The sequence below is a fragment of the Schistocerca serialis genome, chromosome 2 (assembly GCF_023864345.2).
Source record: "Schistocerca serialis cubense isolate TAMUIC-IGC-003099 chromosome 2, iqSchSeri2.2, whole genome shotgun sequence".
Lineage (NCBI taxonomy): Eukaryota > Metazoa > Arthropoda > Insecta > Orthoptera > Acrididae > Schistocerca > Schistocerca serialis.
The window spans coordinates 156,378,411-156,396,330 of NC_064639.1; positions in this window are offsets into that span (position 1 = coordinate 156,378,411).

Here is a 17,920-nt window from a genome sequence, read left to right on the forward strand (position 1 = left end):
CACGCCCACGCCACCGCAGGCTTGTTCAGTTTAATATGAAAGGGCTTTGGCAGAATTCTTCAGTGCCACCTACTGCCTTCGAAAGTACCCACGTTATTTCTCACCAGCCTTCAGTTCCACAACATATAAAGAGTTTACCAGATGCCCGTAAGATTACGCTAGCAAATCCGAAAAACGATTCAACAGAAGATTTTCCCGTGGAGATTCTTGTAGGTGGCGACTTTTATTGGAAGATAGTGAAGCACAATTCGCCCATACGCATCTCTGAAACCTTAGTGTTAGTTCCTTCTCTGCTTGGCTGGATACTTAGTGGTAACAAGTAAGAAGCCTGTGTGCATGCAACCATGGTAAATTTTGCTCAGACTGACCGATCTCCTCTGCACTCGGACAATGACTTCAGACGCTTTTGGGACTTGGAAACTATAGAGATTACTGCCGATCAGGATCTACCTGTGAAGAATAAGGATACGAGACTTCTTGAAGAGTTTAGAGCATCTTTCTCTATAAGGGATCATCGAGCAGTGGTTACACTTCCCAAAAGGCAACATACAGTGCTTTCGAGTAGCAGACCTATCGCGGAAAAACGATTCAGACACCTTAAGGAAAGATTTCAACGTCAAGAGACATTTAAGCAAATGCATTTCGATCTTATGCCAGACTACATTACGCTCCCACCCCACTCTCAGGAAAGGAGCTATTTTATCTCCCTCATCATGCAGTGAGGAAGGAGAAATACGGAACCGCTAAGTGGAGAATAGTCTTTGACGCCTCATCTCACGAAAAAAAAAAAAATGGTTCAAATGGCTCTGAGCACTATGGGACTCAACTGCTGTGGTCATAAGTCCCCTAGAACTTAGAACTACTTAGACCTAACTAACCTAAGGACATCACACACATCCATGCCCGAGGCAGGATTCGAACCTGCGACCGTAGCGGTCGTGCGGTTCCAGACTGTAGCACCTTTAACCGCTCGGCCACTCCGGCCGGCCATCTCACGAAAACAATGCACCTTCTCTGAATGAGGTATTAGAAGTAGGAGCGAACCTATTACCAGAGGTTCCGGAAATTTTACTGCGTTTAAGACTAAATTTTACGGCTATCGTCGCGGACATCACACAAGCTTTCCTTCAATTAACCTTGAACGAAAAGGACAAAAACTTGACCAGATTCTTCTGGTTCAAAATTAGCCAGAATCAAATAGGAAATCTTCAAACGGCGGACGAACTAACAGAATACCGTTTTAACAGACTCCCATTCGGCCTGACCTGCAGCCCATATTTACTTTCTGCAACACTAAGAGAACTTACCGACAAGCGTATGACAGCATTTCCCACCATAGCGCCGCTTATAAACAAGACTGCATACATGGACGACTTTGTGATCTCAGTAGAAGGTGACAATTTGCTGATAACTATATACTATGAACTTGTAACCCTAATGAAATTGATCAGTCTCCCCTTATCAAAATGGGCTACTAACTGTGAACAACTCGAAACTATCTGGAGGGCAGAAGGACGAGAACTCCACACCCAGACTCAAGTTTTAGGCGTAGACTGGAACACCGCAGGTGACTACTTCTGTATCGATCCTAGCGAAATCATCAGATGGTCGTCAGAAGAGCCAGCCGCCAAACGACTCGTTTTACAATGTACGGCTAAATTCGATGACCCACTCGGACTGTTTTCCCCTGTTTCTCCTGTTGGAAAATTGCTATTCCAGGACACATGGTGCCGAGGAATTGGCTGGGATGAACTTATGCCCTGGGACTTGGGGGCAAGATGGCGCACTTGGATATCTAGCTTACCTTCATTGTCACATACACGTGTCCTTACATGGATAGCTACAGCTCAGGGAAGAGACTCTCAGCTACACGTATTCTGTGACGCCTCGGAAAAGGCATATGGAACAGCTTTGTAAATTCGTACTGTCTTAGATGATGACGTCGTAACCCATTTAGTCTGCAGCAAGAACAGACTTGCTCCTATTAAAAGGGTGACATTGCCTCGACTCGAACTTTTAGCGGCAGTAGTTGGGACCAGACTATTGTGTTACTTTTGCCGCGCAACAGACATTAGAATTGCCCATGCGATATTGTGGACGGATTCTACAATAACACTAAGTTGGATTCGCTGTGATCCTAACAGATGGCAGACCTTCGTTTGTAATCGGGTAACTGAGATACAAACACACACGACTCCCACGCAATGGAAACACTGCCCAGGACCAGACAATCCTGCTGACCACCTCTCGCGTGGACTCCTCGGCTACCAAATGAATTCTCTGGATATTTCGTGGCATGGGCCGCCTTGGCTAACACGCCCTCCTGAATGCTGGCCAAACAACTATACTCCAACGATGGTACGACTTCCTCCCGAAGAAAAGAGGAAGAAAGCCCAGAGCCAAGTCTTGTCGATATCTACGCCTAACAGCCTTCTGAACTTACTTAAATTCAGCTCATGCTGGAAGCTCATTCGTATCACAGCATGGACGCTCCGCTTCCTACACAACATTCGTCAGAAGAATAAATCTTCAGGAGAACTTACAGCCACCGAATTATCAGCTGCCAAAATGTATTGGATTCGAGTGGGCCAGAGACATTCCTTCCCCAGCGAATTAAAAGCACTTCAGAATAACTTACCACTGCCAAAAGAGTCAAAAATCACATGATACAATCCTTTCCTAGAAGATGGACTGATACGTCTAGGAGGTCGACTGCAGTGCACTATCCTAAATAGGGAACAAAAACATCCTGTACTCCTTGACGGTTCCCACCACTTCACACAACTGGTTATTCGAGAGACACACATCCGCCTTCATCACTTTGGTGTTCGTTCTGTGCTATCCGAACGGCGTCCGAATTTTGGATCCTTAGAGCTCGTTAGGCCATCAAAAGAATCCTACACTCATGCCTCGCATGCAAGATCTTGAAGAATCCACGAGGGCAACAGATCGAAGCACCGCTGCCACCTGAACGAGTTTCACCTGCCAAACCATTTTCTGTAACCGGAATAGACTTTGCTGGCCCACTATTCATCAAAGTGGGGAAGGAAACGCACAAGTCATATATCACTCTTTTCACATGTGCTACCACACGAGCTGTACACTTCGAACTCTGTACAGACTTGTCGACAGACAAGTTTCTTATGGCACTTCAGCGATTCGCCGGAAGACGCGGACTACTCCACATGATATATACAGATAACGCGAAAACATTCCACGCCACGAACATGGCATTAACTACCACAAAAACATATCAGTTCCTCGACCACCACGGTATTACCTGGAAATTCATTGTCTCCTGGGCAGCTTGGTGGGGAGGATGGTGGGAAAGAATGGTGGGCACTGTAAAGCGTTGCCTACGGAGGGTATTGGGACTAGCAAAGCTCACTGAGGAGCAACTGAACACCACCTTGATCAGTATTGAAGAAGCGGTGAACTCCAGGCCCATCACAACAGGAGATGATTGTGATGCACTCACACCTTCCCATTTTCTGACAGGAGAAAAACTTACTACTATTCCGACGGGACCAGAGCCTTCAGCGAACACGAATTTAGCAAAGGAATTCCGACTGATACAGCAACTCTGTGACAGTTTTTGGAACCGTTGGATTAAAGAATACCTACTGGAGCTCCGGAACTACCATGAAGTTAAACAACGCCCATCCGGACGAGTCATCCCCTTTCGCCCTGGCGACATCGTGCTGATCCAAGAGGATCTTCATCCGCGACATATATGGAAGAAGGCCGGGATAGAAAAGGTACTACCAGGAAGAGACGGCAGGGTAAGGACGATAATACTCCGGACACCAGAAGATCACATCATTAGTCGTCCTGTGCAGCTGGCCGTACCTTTGGAGGACGACCAGGGTGAGGAGGATGTCACAGAGTGATGTGAGAGACTGTTTGTTTACTCTTAGGCCAATGTATCTTTGACTTGTTGTATTGTATGTTCTGTGACTATGTAATAAAGTGTTGTTAGACTGCTAATCGCTGCTCTACTGTGATTCACGACATAAAAATTTGGGTGAATCACAGTAGAACAGCGATTAGCAGTCTAACAACACTTTATTACATAGTCACAGAACATACAATACAAGTCAAAGATACATTGTCCTAAGAGTAAACAAACAGTCTCTCACATCACTCTGTGACAAGGCAAGAGTAGAAATGTAAGTCAATTTTTCATTATAAATGCTATGTTGGATCTACGTTTGTATTAATTTTAAGCCTCATATTAATAAAATTTTCGAAAAATTATAATTAATAAAACTAAATTGTTAAGGCTTTCGTGGCCACTTGTTGACAAACTGTCTATTGGCTTCTGTCTCGGGTAGATGAACGTCGGCCGAAGAACCCGTGACAGAAGCCAATAGGCAGTTTGTCATTAATAAAACCCTTTCATCGTTTTTTGTTAAATGACTTGTTTGTTGACCAACACGTATTGATCACCTTCACTTTCTCTGTAGTATCGCTCTCAGCGGTGTAGTAGCACTCGGACTACTTCAGTGTTCATATGTTTTGGAGTTACGTTCTGATGCAGACATTCACATTATTTTATGTGTACACCGCAATTTCAAGTGATTTAACTAGTTGTTTTAGACACGATGAATTATTTGGAATAGATAACATTTAGATTTCATATTTCGCATGTGTTCTGTTGACTCGACCGAATGCCTCAGAAACTGGGAGGTGTTGTAAAGTAGTTACGGATTCGACAGTTTTCCTTTTCTGGTCATTCACACTCAGCTTTTTCTAATTCGGTTATAGCCAATGGGGATGGTTACTTTGAGAAGGACATGCAAATTATCTTGCCCATTCTCCCCTAATTAGAGATGTCGCTCTATTAGTCTAACGTTAATTTCTAGTCGCCCTTTCATTTGATATCAGAACATAGGTCAGTAGTGCCAATGACACATCCATTGCAACAGATTCCAAAAACTATTTTTTAAAAATAATATAGAAATTCTTCCAATCCATCTGTGACATAATCAGCAAAGCCGTGTTTAATAGTCTTAGTCGAAAACAGTCTTCGTTGTAATTTAATTTTTTTTTATTTATCAACTACGCGTTTCGCCTTATTTAAGCGTCTTCAGGCTGATTTTAATTTGGTATTTCTTATTACGACCCATTAGGCAGTGTAGCTAAAGGGCATTCAACGCAATCGTAAAATGCGTTTTAGACAGGTACGTGCCGAGTAAAACTGTGAGGGACGGGAAAAACACACCGTGGTTCAACAACAAAGTTAGGAAACTACTGCGAAAGCAAAGAGAGCTTCACTGCAAGTTTAAACGCAGCCAAAACCTCTCAGACAAACAGAAGCTAAACGATGTCAAAGTTAGTGTAAGGACGGCTATGCGTGAAGCGTTCAGTGAATTCGAAAGTAAAACTCTATGTACCGATTTGACACAAAATAGGAAGTTCTGGTCTTACGTTAAATCAGTAAGTGGCTCGAAACAGCATATCCAGACACTCCGGGATGATGATGTCATTGAAGCAGAGGATGACACACGTAAAGCTGAAATACTAAACACCTTTTTCCAAAGCTATTTCACAGAGGAAGACCGCAATGCAGTTCCTTCTCTATATCCTCGCACAAACAAAAAAATAGCTGACATCGGAATAATTGTCCAAGGAATAGAAAAGCAACTGAAATCACTCAACAGAAGAAAGTCCACTGGACCTGACGGGATACTAATTCGATTCTACACAGAGTACGCGAAAGAACATGCCCCCCTTCTAACAGCTGTGTACCGCAAGTCTCTAGAGGAACGGAAGGTTCAACATCATCGGAAAAGAGCACAGGTAGTCCCAGTCTTCAAGAAGGGTCGTCGAGCAGATGCGCAGAACTATAGACCTATATCTATGACGTCGATCTGTTGTAGAATTTTAGAACGTGTTTTTTGCTCGCGTATGATATCGTTTCTGGAAACCCAGAATCTACTCTTTAGGAATCAACATGGATTCCGGAAACAGCAATCGTGTGAGACCCAACTCGCTTTATTTGTACATGAGACCCAGAAAATATTAGATGCAGGCTCCCAGGTAGAAGCCATTTTCCTTTACTTCCGGAAGGCGTTCGATACAGTTTCACACTGTCGCTTGATAAACAAAATAATAGCCTACGGAATATCAGACCAGCTGTGTGGCTGGATTGAAGAGTTTTTAGCAAACAGAACACAGCATGTTGTTCTCAATGGAGAGACGTCTACAGACGTTAAAGTAACCTTTGGCGTGCCACAGGGGAGTGTTATGGGACCATTGCTTTTCACAATATATATAAATGACCTAGTAGATGGTGTCGGAAGTTCCATGCGGCTTTTCGCGGATGGTGCTGTAGTATACAGAGAAGTTGCAGCATTAGAAAACTGCAGCGAAATGCAGGAAGATCTGCAGCGGATAGGCACTTGGTGCAGGGAGTGGCAACTGACCCTTAACATAGACAAATGTAATTGCGAATACATAGAAAGAAGGATCCTTTATTGTATGATTATATAATAGCGGAACAAACACTGGTAGCATTTACTTCGTAACTGGGATTATGCGTGCGGAACGAGTTGAAGTGGAATGATCATATAAAATTAATTGTTGGTAACGCGGGCACCAGGTTGAGATTCATTGGGAGAGTCCTTAGATAATGTAGTCCGTCGACAAAGGAGGTGGCTTGCAAAACACTCGTTCGACCTATACTTCAGTATTGCTCATCAGTGTGGGATCCGTACCAGGTCGGGTTGACGGAGTAGATAGAGAAGATCCAAAGAATAGCGGCGCGTTTCGTCACAGGGTTATTTGGTTAGCGTGATAGCATTACGGAGATGTTTAGCAAACTCAAGTAGCAGACTCTGCAAGAGATGCGCTCTGCATTGCGGTGTAGCTTGCTGTCCAGGTTTCGAGAGGGTGCGTTTCTGGATGAGGTATCGAATATATCGCTTCCCCCTACTTATACCTCCCGAGGAAATCACAAATGTAAAATTAGAGAGATTCGAGGGCGCACGGAGGCTTTCCGGCAGTCGTTCTTCCCGCGAACCATACCCGACTGGAACAGGAAAGGGAGGTAATGACAGTGGCACGTAAAGTGTCCTCCGGCACACACCGTTGAGTGGCTTGCGGAGTATAAATGTAGATGTAGATGTAGATGCAGATGTCGGGTACATCAGGCCAACATCGCCTTCGTTAACCTCAGTAAATACTTTCTAGATGGACGTGAGAGACTCCAAGAACTGCATAACGCGTTCACGTTCACAGGAGCAAATAATATTGCTCCTGTGAACGTGAATACGTTATGCAGGTCTTGGGGTCACTCAATATTTGCTCCTGTGAACGTGAACGCGTTATGCAGTTCCTGGAGTCACTCACATCCATCTAGAAAGTATTTACTGAGTTTAACGAAGGCGATGTTGGCCTGATGTACTCGACGGTGCTCTTTAGCTACACTGTCTAGTAGATCGTCCTATGAAATACCGAATTCAGATCAGCCTGAAGATGGCTAATTAAGGTGAACGCGTAGTCTAATGGCTCTGAGCACTATGGGACTTAATATCTGAGGTCATCAGTCCCCTTGAACTTAGAACTACTTAAACCTAACTAACCTAAGGACATCACACACATCCATGCACGAGGCAGGATTCTAACCTGCGACCGAAGCGATCTCGCGGTTCCAGATTGAAGCGCCTAGCGCCGCTCGGCCACACCGGCCGGCGATAAATAAAAAAAACTAAAATTGTAACCAAAACTGTTTTCAACTAATACTATTTAGAAAATAATATAGTTTACATTTATGATGCCGTGAATGATTTACGAAAAAGCATCACGAGAAATTATGATAAATGACACATAATTCGAATTTCGAAAATTGATACTGATGAAGCACGGAAACCCTGCATACACTCAAGCGTTTGCACAAACTTTTCCTGCCGGTGTTCTCGCGTACAGAATTTCCCCGTAACGGCAATCTGGTGGAATTTTGGACCAGTAACGGCGTGCCACGGCATGGCGAAACTCATACATCACCCCGGCATTTGACAAGTTTCCAACGATTCACTTTGTCATATATTTGCATATTAAGCGCAAATTGGCTGTTTCCCGCCCTCATTACATAAATCCTGGTCTCGTTCCTGCCGCTTTGAAGCCTCTGCGCCTCGTAGCGCATAACACCACGCAGCAGTGGTTCCGGCCCAACACCGATTAAAATCACCGGCACATTTGTGCTCTTGTTTGCAAGGGTGACAATTTAGCTCTCTCCGGCCTTTAGTGGTCTCACGATATCGTTTGTTGACGCATTTTGTTAAATCTTGCAGCCAAGATATTCAAATTTACATTTACTGATCATTATTGCTTTTCACTCAAAGTCGTCTACTCGTGCCTGTTTCCTGTTGTAGTGCTTCTCATTGCAATATTTTTTACTAGAATGCTCTTCAGGTAACGAAATTACACAGTTTAGTGTAACATCATCTCACGAAAATAGTCGTAGCTAAGAGAAAGGCTCCAGCGAGCAAGTATACAACTCTCGCCTGAAAATTCATACACCGTTATACGTGTGTTCTTCACGGTAAACTTCTTTTCTGTTTGAAACGTAATGTCGTGATTTTTCTTCGCACCTTTCATACTGCGTGAATGCAAGTTCCATGCCGACTGGAAATTTTTACCCCCTACGATTCATGAAATTTATCATTTTAGGTGCTGTATATTTAAACAAAGGTGCATCTGCGAAGTACTGTAGTATAATATTTGTCTAAGGCAAATACATTCAACGAACGGGACATCAAAAAATACAAAAGTACATTACCCGTGTGAAAGTGGTCAATTTTGCAAAAATACAAAGGGATTTCTGGCTTTGTTTTCAGTACTTCCAATACTGAGGCACTCACACATTATTGCATTGTCGAACGAAGTCTATGCCGGAGTCTATGACGTCTTTAGCCACCTATTGTACAACTATTAGCTCCAAAGCCGAGGTACAGACAAAGTTAAGTAAACGTGACTTAATATTAACTTTTGTTTCTTTAATTGATGTTGAATTAAAAAAATTCTGAAAATCGAATTCTTCTAGAGTCAATCGCTATCGCGTTGACAACGTCATAATTTGGAATGAAAAAAGATATAAATAACATAGACTTTAATAAATGTATCTAGATATAGGTTGTTACGTTAGTTTACATCGTTCATCCATGACCTTAGTTCTGTCTCTCAGCTGTCCTGAAACCAGCAATTGGAGGAAATCCGTGATTTTACGTACAGTAGGATATATGCTGCTCATATTAAGAGTTAATCACTTTTTCTCCCCTTTTGTTTAGAGAGGGTGTTGACATGCACTTACTGTGTTCGTAGGATTCTCATGTAAAATATGCGAGGGAGGCCCCCGAAATTTTAAAGGTTACTTCAAATATTCCTTCTCGAGGCTCTCGATACCTCAAATTTCTTTCACTAGCTTGACCAAATGAGCTTCCTCATTGCTTATGACGCTGGATTCATAGAGACCTGGAGTTATAACATCGTCCGGTTACATTGATTTAGATTTTTGTCATTTCCCGTGATGTCTTCAGAGGACCATGCTACAGTTTCCCCAACACATCGGTGGCCACTTTCCACGAAGAACACGTGCACGACAGAGCTGATACTCCTTCTATAACTATGGACAAGTAAGGAAGGGAAATTACCGTCGCGCCCCGTCGACATCGAGGTTATTGGAGATGAGGGGCACAAGCTCGCAATGTTGTGGTGTGGCCGTGACCTTTCATAGAAACCATCCCGGTATTTGCCGCACTGTTTTAGGGAAGTCACGAAGAAAGTAAATCTATATTTGCTGGACATGGATTGACTCCCACCTACATTGAGACAAAGGGCCATCGTTAAGAAAAATCAGAGGTCTCACGGAAAGATTTAGGTGTTCACTTCCTCACGTCCTTTTCGAAAGTGCAGAGATCGAGAAGTTGTCTGAAGCAGTTCAACAAACGCTCAGCCAAATTTTTCATTATGAATTGTGTAGGAATCATGTAGATGATATAGACAAAAACAGTCCAGGAACTAAAACTCACGCGCGAACAAGGACCCCTACAGTACTTCTTGGGCTCGTATTGTAGTTACCACATTCGATTAATGAAAGAGAAAGTAAAACCCGAAAATGAGCTGAACGACTATTACTGATGTGAGAGTACCAGAGAGAAGCTCGACGAATTTCAGATGGTGACATTTCAAGAAAGACGTTGTGCATCGCGGACAGTTCACAAAATTTGAAGCGCTTATGTTTCCTAATGAGATAAGAAATACAGCACATTTGGTATGGTAGAATAGGAGAACATGAGCTGCTGGAATGGGAGGATCGAACCCAAGTCGAGGACGCAGGAAAAAATTTCTTTTATTTGCCGATACACAATACGCTGGTTGCATATTTATAAAAATAATTTATGTCTATAAATAATTAATTTTACAGTCATCCTCAGTAGTCTGAATAGTAGAACCGAGTTTAAGAACTAATGCTTAAACAGAGTTTAATTAAGGCAATTATTTAACGTGGAACAATTAAGCAAAATGTGGCTTTGTAGGGAGTCTCAACAGTACAAAGAGTGAAGCGGAGAATCAGAACAAACGTTTACAGAGACTTTGGTTGAAGCAGAATTTAACTTGAAACCGTGAATCAAAATTTGATTTTACAGACAGGCCCAGTAATCTGAGTAGTAAAAAAGTTCAGTCCAAAGGTTCATGGAAATTTTAAATTAAGAAAAAATTTGAGCAGAAGTCTTAAAATACTGGAAGTACTCTAATGCAGTAAAACTGAGAAATTTCAGATACATGAAAATAAAGTTGGACATAAATTTCGCAGCTTTGCAACTGATTTAGATAGAAGGAAATTTTGCCACGCGGTCAAAAACAACGTATAACAAGGTACAAGGAAATTCAGGAATAAAGATATAGAAAGAAATACAAAGTCACTTAGGGATGAAATAAACAGGAAGGAGAAAGAAGCTTAGGCGAAATACCTGCATGAAAAATGTAAAGAAATCGAAGACGAAATGATTGTGTGAAGGACAGACTCAGCATATAAGCAAGTCAAAACAACCTTCACTGAAATTAAAAGCAAGAACGCCAACATTAAGAGTGCAATGGGAATTCCACTATTAAATGCAGAGGAGAGAGAGATTAGGTCTAAAGGATACATTGAAGGCCTCTATGAGAGGAAGACTTCTCTGATGACGTCATGGAATAAGAAGCAGGAGTCGATATAGAGGATATAGGGGATCCAGCAATAGAATCAGAATTTAAAAGAGCTCTGGATAACTTAAAATCATATACATAAGATAGGATTGGTAACATTCCATCTGAATTTCTAAAACCATTGGTGAGGTGGCACCAAAACGACTATTCACGTTGGTGTAGAGAATGTATGACTCTAGCGATGTACCATCTGACTTTCGGAAAAATATCATCCACACAATTCCGAAGATTGCAAGAAGCGACAAGTGCGAGAATTATTGCGCACTCAGCTTAACAGCCCATCCATCAAGGTTCCTGCTAAGGATAATAAACAGAAGAATGGAAGAGAGAATTGAGGACGCGTTTGATGACATTCAGTGTTTGGAGAAAGGAAAAGACACTAGAGAGGAAATTCTTCCGTTGCAGTTGATAATGGAAGCAAGACGAAGGAAAAATCAAGACACGTTCATAGGAATTGTCGACCAGGAAAAAGCATTCGACAATGTAAAATGGTGCACAGTGTTCGAAATTCCGAGAAATAGAACTAAGCTATGACGAAAGAAGAATAATGTAGAACCAAGATGGAATAATAAGAGTGGAAGACCAAAAGCGAAATGCTTAGATTTTGGATAGAAAACCTTTCTGGAATTTTACTTTAAATTACTGTGAACCACCTTTAATGGGTGGATTACATAAGCAAAAATTTATCATGAGGCGTCTTTTAAAAATGAATTAACAAGACCTGTCCAAATCTGAAGCAAATATGAAGAGGAAGAAAAAACTTCAAATAAATGTTCAGTGTTTGAAAAATAGGAGTGTTACACTGTGCCATCTTTAAGGAATAGTAAAAATTTTTCGAACTTCAAACAAATTCACGATACTAGGGTAACATTCAACTACTCGCAGAATGCGAGCACCTTGATTTTCAGATCCCCCTCAGTTTAGAGGCAAACGTTCCAAAATTAGACATATCAACAATTAATTAATAATCAGGAAGTTCCATTGTATGTGGCATGCTGGAGGGCAGTGGACTACAAACACGGGCACAACCTAGCCAAACCAAATAACAACTACGCCGGTGTCATGTAGGAAAGCACAGTACACTGCAGGAGCCGGTGCTCTAACTGTACCCACTAAAGGGGAGAACCGTAGAACATTTTTTTTTCCTTTGTTGTTTTTTCATACCTTACAAAAGGTAGGCCAGCAGCGGCCTATCTACACCGCTCTTTGGCCATAGAGAAATAGACAGTAAACAGGAAAACATAAAAACAGACATACATGAATGGTAAAAAACAGGAGACATACATAAGAAACGAAAAGAAAGCATCGCGAAAGTCACTCGTGGGAAAAGTACGTTCAGCACTGCACGTAGACAAAACATTGCACACGCGAACGAAGGAGCACTGAAGAAGGAACACCGACGCACTTAGATGAAGAGAACACTGTAGCACATGGGTGACGATCTCCGGCGCACAAGACACACTATTGCACAGAAGAGGGGGGGCTGCCACAGGGAATAAGGGAGGATAGGAGGAAGGTGTGGAGGAGTCCAGTAGGAGAGAAGAAGTGAAGTGGAGAGAGAGGGTATGGTGGGGTGTGGAAGCCCAGGGGGTGGAGAGGGAGAGAGGAGGGGGAAGGGAGGAGGGATTGAAGGGAAGAGGGAGCCCTAGGAGGAAAAAATCAGGAGGAGGAAGGGGAGGATCAAATCTGGTGGGAGGGGTAGATGGAGGGGATGAGGGCATCATCTGGGATGGGGAGTTGGCGGAAGCACCATGGGCAAGGGTGTGGAGTGTGGTAAGATGGAGAGTGGGTGGGATGCAGGAGTACAGGTGCAGCAGAAGACTGGGGTGAGAGAGGATGGGAGAGACAAGTGGGTGAGGGGGATCACGTTTACAGGAGGTGTAAAGGATCTGTATCCGTTCAAGGAAGAGTAGGAGGTGTGGGAAAGGAATTAAGTCGACACATGAGAGATGGGAGGCGGATTCGATAGGCGAGGGGGAGTGCATGGTGTTCCAGGATTTGAAGGGACTTGTAGTAGGTAGGAGAGGTGGAGATCAAGGCGGGATGGGCATAACAGATGATGGAGTAGATGAGAGATTTATAAGTGTGGAGGATTGTGGAGGGGTCCAGACCCTATGTGCAGTCTGAGGAGGCGGAGGCGGGAGCGTGCCTTGGCTTGGATTGTCCAGAGATGGGGAGTCCAAGAAACGTGACGGTCAAAGGTGATGCCAAGGTACTTCAGGGTGGGGGTGAGGTTGATAGGACGGCCATAGATAGTGATATGAAAATCAAGGAGAGGGAAGGAAGGGGTGGCTCTGCCTACAATGATTGCCTAGGTTTTGAAACGATTGACCTTGAGCAACAGGTCAAGATGGGATTGGAGAAGGTGCTGAGAGTGTTGCAGGGTTGGGGCAGTGAAGGCGGTGAAGACGGTGGCATGTCCGCCGTATAAAGAACGTACAGAAGAGGGGAGAGGACGGAACTTTGGGGCACACCAGCGGAGGGGTGGAAGGTGTAGAAATCTGTGTTACGGATGGTGACATAGGAAGGACGTTGAGAAAGGAAGGAGGCGATCAGACGGACGTAGTTAATAGGGAGGTCAAAGGATTGGAGCTTGAAGAGGAGACCGGAATGCCATACACGGACGGAGGCACGCTCAAAGTCGAAAGACAGGAAGATGGCGGAGCGACGGAAATTTAGTTGTTTGGAGAGGAGGTGATTAAGGAGAAGGTCATCGGCAGAGAAGGATGGCCGAAAGGCACATTGGGTAAAGGGAAGGAGTCGGTACTGGTGGAGGTGCCGGTGGACGAGTCAGGTGAGGATGGACCGAAGAACAGCTTCCAAACTAGTAACGTTCAAATAGAGCTGGTCACCAGTAAGTCTAGTAGTCACCAGAGCAGCTCACACTGACTCTGTATCATGAACAATTCCACGAGACAGCGCACACTGCCCAGACGACAGCCAGTTCCGTCGCGCTAAGCACTGCTCCTACGAGATGTTCCGATAGCCACCGGCGGCCACGGTGCGAGGGCTTGAGGCGCGTTGTGTGCAGCAGGGAATGAGTAATAAGTAAAAGTCGCCGCCGAAGACAGTGTAAAGGCTGCAATGGGCAGCTCGTCTAGCAGCGAGGTGTTCATATCACTGGATGTGTTACGGCCGCCGAGAATTGTACTTTTGCAGTCGACAACAATTTGAGGACGAAGCATGGTGGACAAGTGAATTTGTGAATCTTTTGGATCGAAAAAATTTTGAATTTTGGTTCGATGGTGTGTACGGTCTCCGACATCTGCTGTTCTTTTTACTGGTGGTTAATGATTGACGTCTCCACTGCTTGTGTAGATTTGGTGTGCTGGTAGTCTGTGGGCTGTGTCTGGGGAACATACTTTTGCAGTTCATGACAAGTGCTGAGGAAGTATGGTCGTGGCTGCTTATACTCGTGACGTACTGCTTGTGCACAATCAAACTGCCACTGAAGTTTTTAAGTCTATGTGCTGGGGTGCTGTGGTTTTGAACTCCATGGGCACAGAGAGCTCTGAGTAGATTCTGGTGCATTTTAAAAGTGAGCAAATCTTTTTCACGTACTACAGGCCTTGGCTCGCTCTCGATGATTGATAATAATTGACCAAATGTTTGATTTATTGTGGGGCGATTGCATTTGTATTGTGTTCCTTGTCACCACGCCTTCCAGGCTCCTTTAACCAAGTAATGTTTACGCTCGTACCGCGGGAGTAACCGTTAGCAGCGTGAAGTGCCGATTGGTAGTGGTATGTGTTGTAACGGCGACCGGAACGGTCGTGGGGTTGAAATGACGGAAAGCGCGGCGGGAAACGCGGAGCGTCCCGCGAACAACAGCACAACGGGAGAGGACGGACACGACCAACGAAGGACAGAACGAACAACAAGATCACAACAAGGAAACCTAACAACCACGTCCACTCGTACACAGAACAAGAAAGTAAGTAAGCTGTCTAACGCGAGGCGATGTGTCCAGAGACCTACGCAAAATTAGACTCACTGGCTGAGTTCTTTACTGAATTTCGATTCCCCCCGAAGGGGGGCGGGCTGGCAGCAGCGTAGTATGCCGCTCTTCAGCCTACAGACTTTGTTAAAAAGATGAAGAGAATAAATACGACAATAAATAATAATTGGAGACTTAAATAGGAACATAGCGAAAAAATCCTGGAACTTAAAACATACAACAAAGAGATGATGATGCGAATAAAATACATACGAAGCAGCCAGGTAAAATAATAGACAATCAAAAAACACGGCGACAGTCTGGTTTCTGTTCGCAAAAGACATAAAATTAACTCCCAGCGACACCATGGTTTCTGTTCGCAACACTAGAAAGACGAACAACACTGAACATTCACTGGAACACTGCACTAAAAGTTGGCAAATGTGACATACCACAGCCAAGAACAGGTGGGGGGAAACGGGACAGATTATGGGAAAATAAAAAAAGGGGGGAAGGAAAGGAAAAGTGAAGGGGGGGGGGGTGAGAGTGGAAAGAAGCCGATGGAGGATGAGGACCCGGAAGAGGGGTGGGGGGTGCAGGGCAGACGCGACAGGGAGTGGGGAAGGCAGAGGTGGGGAATACAAAAGGACTCAGGGGGGGGGGGGGGGAAGGGAGGTAGGGAGAGGGTTGGCGGGGAGAAAACAGCATGGAACTGGCTGAGCGAGAGACAGGCTCGTAATACGCTATCGGGGGCGCCGCTATTGGCCGCTGGAACCTCGTGTTCCACTGTGGCGCCCTCATACTAAAAGCGGGCCAGGAGGCGCTCGCCGCCAAAGCTTACGGCGCGATGGTGCAGGGACCTCTAGGGGTCTTCGACATCCATGACGTCTGGCGCGGATTCAAATTCCCTGGTGCGCGGTACCAGAGTATGAGACTGGGGTGTTGTTCAGATAATAACCGAAGCTGCTTTCAAATTAAATCTTATGTTGATTTCTAAGGACTGAACTTTACTTGAGAATTTTGGGATGCACCTTACATCCTATTCAAATAATAATGAGCTGCAGCTTGACCAACGTTTGCGCTTATGAATTAAATCTTGAATTCGTCCTTGTTCATTGGACCTCTACTTGATAATTTTGGTAATCACTCTATTTGCGACTTAAATAATAACTAAATCTGGCCCTCGACCAGCATTTTTTCTATTTGGTTACATCTTGTATTGATTCCTAGTTACTTAAACTTTGTATTTGAGATTTTTGGTATTCATATTCAATAACGTTCAACCAATAACTGTAGTTAGATCAGCATTTGCCCCACGGGGGTAGATCCTATACTGATTTGTGAGTATCGTAAATGTCAAAACTGTTCATTGTCTTTTAAGTGACAGCTGAATTTTGAAATTCTTTTATAAATAGTGTTACTATTAAATTTTAGATTAAGGTGGTGGTTGTATTGTGGAACAATTGTATGTGTAATTAGAATTTGGTTCACATCCTCTCAGAGCGGTAAATTTTATTTTTATTTGTGAAATAAAGTCCATATTAACCTGTGCACACGTCTCTGAAACCAGCACGCCCGCTCCCTAATGACCATTTCCGTTACAAAAAAATGGTTCAAATGGCTCTGAGCACTATGGGACTTAACTGCTGTGGTCATCAGTCCCCTAGAACTTAGAACTAATTAAACCTAACTAACCTAAGGACATCACACACATCCATGCCCGAGGCAGGATTCGAACCTGCTACCGTAGCAGCAGCGCGGCTCCGGACTGGAGCGCCTAGAACCGCACGACCACCGCGGCCGGCATTTCCGTTACATTTCGGATTATTCTCAATACTCTGTACACAGTAGATTCTTCACTCCGTCCAGTAAGTCCAGCAATTCTTCCTCATATTCACTGAGAGTAGCAATGTCACCAGCGAACCACATCGTTCATATTCTTTCAGCCTGAATTTTGAGGCCACTCCTACATCTATTCTTGCCCAACACTGCTACTTCGATGTGTATATTGAACAGTAGAGAACAAAGACGGCATTGTCTATATTAAGCGTACTTCTTTCTCGGTCTTCCATTCTTGTTGATTTTTCTTGGTTCTTGTACATTGTGTACGACAGCCGTCAACAGCTATAGCTTTCACCTAGTTTTCTGAGAATTTCAGACATCTTCAACCATTTTATAATGTCGAATATTTTGTCTAGGTCGATAATTCCTACGAACTTATCTTGATTTTACTTACATATTACTTACCAGCCACCCCGTCACAACTGCCTCTGTGGTGCGTTTACATTCCCTAAAGCCAAACTGACTGACACCTAAGACATATTCAGTGAACATGAGGCTAAAATAAATAGTGAAACCTCGGGCTTTTACGACGTCGGCAAGCTTTCTTCATCGCCGGACGGATTAGGATAGGCGGAAAACAGTAATGCTACACTTACAATGGAGGGGGTCTGACATGTGGGTCACCGATTCTGACATTCTGTATTGAAAGTAAAGAGAACCGTGTTTCGGCTGTTTGCTAGACACTCCTCAGTTTTGAAAATGCCAAGGTCAAAGCTGATAACGGAAGATCGTGTTTTCCATGACATCGAAAGATCGTCCAAAAACAAAAGTGTTTTATTCATATAATATGGAGCCCAAATTTAATACTGTTCGAGCTATTAACGTTCTCGTGTTTCCGTGCTGTAGTTTGGATACCCGTCATTCAATGTGTCTTACAGCAGTAGAGCGGTTAGAGCATGGCGGCACGGTGGCCCAGCAAGTTCGGTCATGGGT